General features: G+C 35.3%; 1 protein-coding gene across 7 annotated transcripts in view; it reads right to left on the bottom strand.

Moving 5' to 3' along the window:
• Positions 1 to 5000, bottom strand: part of OtopLa (proton channel otopetrin-like a) — a 419182-nt gene that overhangs the window by 319121 nt on the left and 95061 nt on the right. The gene's annotated exons all lie outside the window — the stretch shown is intronic.

The following is a 5000-nucleotide window of genomic DNA, read 5'->3' as shown; positions in this document are numbered from 1 at the left end:
CTGGAATTTCATCAATATTCCAACTAACAGGTATTGTTGTTAATTAGATAAACTCATATTTCAGTATTAACTAGATAAAAGTTTTAATTATTTCATTATTCATAAAAATATATATATATATATATTTTTTTTAATAATGAAAAGAAATGCATGGCTTTGCATTCTTTGACGTATCGTTTAATATAAATCTACATGATTCACATAACCTATGCAACACACACACCACCATCTATAGAATTAACAGACTCTCAGTGTTACAGTACATAAGACGCATTCCATTGTACATTGCAATAGAAAATAGACGCATGATAAAACAAGCTAATCCTTACATTTCATTTCTGTCGGCGAGATATATTTGAAAGAAAAAAAAAATCGACAAACGGTTCATCAGATTAACAGCATCATAAAAAGAGTTAACTAAAGCCTATGCCATTAGGATTCTATTGGCATTCGGTCAATCCACACAAAATACCCGATTCTCGTTTTGAAATCCGCATATCGAAAGGCTGAAAGAATAAAAGGCCGTTGGATTATGTTCCTCTGAAAAATACCCTCTACCACCGATAAAAATGGTGTCTGAAATGGCAACACTGCAATACTCAATGTCGCTGTGATTCAAGCTATAATTACGTCGTTACCAGAATGGCGCCAGACCTTTGCTTGTTCCAGTCACACTGCCAATTATTCGTTTGTGCTGCTACGGTTATTATGAAAAGGGGACGAGTTCATAAGGGTTATTTTCTCCCTTATCATTTTTCCCTCGAAAGCAATTTGGATGTCTGATTTTGGATAAGGCAGGCCAGGTTGTTGAATAAATGATAAAGAAAATCTTTTCTCAATTTTGCTCGGACCTACTTTCTCTTCCTCTCTCTCTCTCACTCTCTCTCTCTCTCTTTCTCTCTCTCTCTCTCGCTCTCTCTTTCTCTCTCTCTCTCTCTCTCCCTCTCTCTCCCTCTCTCTCTCTCACATCCTCTCTCCCTCCCCTCTTCCCCCACCTCCTTCCTTCTACCCAATCTCTCTCTCACATCTTTCTCTCTCTTTCTCCCTATATATATAAATAATCACACACATCTCGTCTCCCCTCTCCTTCACATAATCTTACGCTTCTCTACTTTCCCATCTCCAAGAAAATATTTCAGTGAGGGCGACCTGTTGCCTCCCGTTAAAAGGAAAAAGAGCGGCATAAAATAACGGACTTAGTCAGACATAGCTTTCCGACTTGAATATATAAAAAAGTGTATATTTACTTTTTTTGCTATTGTTGTAAGAACATATGACTGTGTGTGATTGTAAGTATAGCATGAAGGGTGAACAGGGTGAATGGTGGATGCTGGATGGAATCAAGATATTATCTTATTTACTTGATAAATATCATATATTATTTTTTTAATCATCCCTACCGATACTTGGAGATATTAGATAATAATAACGACGATAGTGGTACCTTTTTTAATAATGGTAACAGTAACAGTCGTACTAAAGTGAAAATTCCTGTTTTGGAAGAGAAAGAGAGAAAGATAGATAGATAAAGAGAGAGAGAGATTGAGAAAGAGAGAGAGCGAGAGAGAGAGGGAGCGAGAGAGAGAGAGAGAGAGAGAGAGAGAGAGAGAGAGAGAGAGAGAGAGAGAGAGAGAGAGAGAGAGAGAGAGAGAGAGAGAGAGAGAGAGAGAGAGAGAGAGAGAGAGGGAGAGAGGGAGAGAGAGGAAAAGAGACACCATCTTGCAAGCAACGCCCCTCCATCACACCGCCGACATGCAAAACGTGCAAAAAATCAGTGCAACCGCAGCAGCAGAAAGCAATATGGCTGCCTCACTCGATGCAGCGCCGCCGGGGGGAAGCCCAGGTTATGACCTCTCTCTGGTCGCTCTGTTATTGCCATGTTGTTCCATATATTTGCATATCTGTAACATGGGGAGATGAGCCTAGGCCATGCAGTTATGTGTACTGGCCTGTTCATATGACCTGCTTAAATGGGCGATGTATTTGTTCCTCGTCTTTCGGTGTGCATTCCCTGAGACTCTTATTATGAATGACGTATGTGTCTTTATTTTCATACTAGAAGGGAGGATGATTGTAATGACGAAAGGGAAACTGCATACTTACAATTACATACGTTAGTATCACCCCTATAGTGCAACACATGCTATATCAAAATTAATTATATGTCAGGGGGAAAATATATCTCTACTCCATTTTGAATCGGAGAGTGACAGCGTTTGATGGATAAAGTATACAGGAATAAGAGGTTTAAGGAATAAAGCATGTGAAATTAGTAAACGGCCTGTTTCAAAAATCTTTTATCCTATCAGCCAGTCAGGCTCAACGCATTCTCGAAAAACAAAAGACACTTCCAAACTCCCTGAATTTTTCCCTCCGAAGACCGGCCGCTCTGATCCCGTGAGCAATGCAGCTTCCAAAACATCCCTCTGCAGATAAACCCCTCTCCTGCCCCCAACCCCCTCCCCGACCGAGGCCATGCGGTACATCACCTGCAACTGCGGCTCAGGTAGCTCTGTATAAATATATATATCATGTAGATCAATGTCAGTATCTGTGTGTGTGTGTATGTATGTATATATATATATTATATATATATATATATTTATATATATATATATATATATATATATAATATATATATATATATATATATATAATATATATATATATATATATATATATATATATATATATATAATATATATATATATATATGTATATATATGTGTATATATATATATATATCTATATATCGATATATATATATATATATATATATATTGTATATATGTATATATATATATATAATATATATATATATATATATATATATATATAAATATATATATATATATATATATATATATATATATTGATAATATATGTATATATATGTATATATATATCTATATATATGTATATATATGCATATATATATATGTATATATATGTATATATGTATACCACAAGCAACAGTAGCTTCTATAACATGAATGACTAAAAGTATCCTTGCAAGATCGTTTGCATGCCCGCACATCTGCCATCCAACCCTACAAATCTGTTAAGCAAAACCTACGACTCTGAAGGTTAGGACCATGTTACGGGACGTGTGGGCGGGAGATGGATCAACATTAACTTACCCGTTACTACTGCGGGCGGACGCGAATGGGCGTGGACGGATAGATTGCGGATCTTGAGAGGGGGAAAGAGTGGAGGGTAGGCCTAAGAAAAACCCGGAAATCAGAGGGGCGCGGAGAAAAATTCCAAAAAATGAGGCCTAAAGAATTCGTTATGTTAAGGAGAGGTAGCCGTCTTGTCGAAATATGAATTAGGAGATATAGAAAATTAACTTTGAAATATGAAACATGAACCTAAAGATATGAAACATGTACTTGAGATATCAAGATATCAAATAAGATGTTAAAGATATAAAGTATGAGCTTAGAAATATGAAATATGAGCTTAAAGATATGAAACATAAACTAATATTATGAAACATAAAAGTAGATATGTGAATAATGATACTAACAATAATAACAATAATCATAATAATGATGGTGATAATGATAATGGTAATAACACTAATGATAATAATGATGCCAATAGCAAAGATAATATTGATAATGATAGCAATAATAACAATAACAACAGTAAATATAATGATAATAACAATGATAATAATGACAACAATAATACAATGATAATAAAAATGAAAATGTTAATAAAAAGAATTATGATAATGATAAGAATGATGATAATAACAATAGTAATAATAATAAATGATATTAATGATAATAGGAAAGAAAATGATAAAAATGGTGATAAAAATGATAATAATAATGATGGTGACGATAATGATAGTGAAAGAAATTTGAAAGAAAAAGGAAAAAGCTATTAGATATTACTAAGGGAAAATGTGCGAGAAGGGAGAGAAAAAAAAGAAGTTAATAGATACACAAAAGTGACGAAGATAAGATACAAAGAAGCAATTAATGACAAATGGAAGAGACACAGAGCAAGAAATATGGGATTAGAAATAGATTAATTTCGAGAAAAAAAGAGATAGAGAGAGAACAAAAGACTCTCCTTTTCTATAATACATTGTCCCATCCTCTTTTATTCTATAGTAATATTTTCCCAATTCTTCCTTCATGTATTCAAATTCTTTTTTATATTTTTCCCCGAAGTTTCTTTTCTCTCCGTCCGGATTATATTCTCCTTAAACCCTGATATTATATTTTCCGTCTTTATATTTGCCTCTATTTCCATAATCTATATTTTTTTTCTCTGAGATTATTCCCGTCCCCTCCCTAATTCTCCTCCCTTCCCTTTCTCTTCCCCCCTCTTCTCCCTTCCCATTCCCCCCCCCCCCTCTTCTTCACACCGACAAGAGGATCAACAGGTGAGTTGTTGACTGGCGCGTGGGGGGAGGGGAGGGGGAGGGAGGGAGGGCAGGCGAAGGAAAGTGAAGGCACAAACCATCGGCAATTTCCCTTTCTCTTTTCCTCCTTCCTCCACCTCGATCATAAAGTCAAGAAGGATACTAAAAGAGAGAGAAAAAGAAAGAGAGACCGATGGAAAAGAAGAACAAAGAGAATTAGGGGAGAGAAAAGAAGAGACAGAGAGACCGGGAGGAGAGAAAAATAAACATGTTATATAATCAAATCCGCAGTCATTCCTTCCCCGTTTTCTTCGAAGAGCGACAAACTGAAATGTAAATTACGTATTTCATTTTCTCCTTTAATTTCTTTTCAATTATGTATTGAAAGATTTTTTTTCGTGTCTCTCTGAAGTTGCAATTCAGTATGTACAGCTGCAATGCGTCTGTTCCTGTTTATATCTGTCTGTCTAATCAATGTTTGTCTGTTTATATGCCTATCCGTTTCAACGTTCCCTTTCTAGTTGCTTGCTTGACTCTACTTATATATATAACTACTTTGGCTTCCTCCTATGTATCTGTTTCTATGCATGTCTGTCTGTCCAATTAATTCAATTCGATA

Source organism: Penaeus japonicus, unplaced genomic scaffold (assembly GCF_977035675.1).
Source record: "Penaeus japonicus unplaced genomic scaffold, GWHDUDI00000001_assembly GWHDUDI00000028, whole genome shotgun sequence".
Taxonomy (NCBI): Eukaryota; Metazoa; Arthropoda; class Malacostraca; order Decapoda; family Penaeidae; genus Penaeus; species Penaeus japonicus.
Note: the sequence above shows the minus strand (reverse complement) of the source record. Positions and strands in the feature narration are given on the sequence as shown.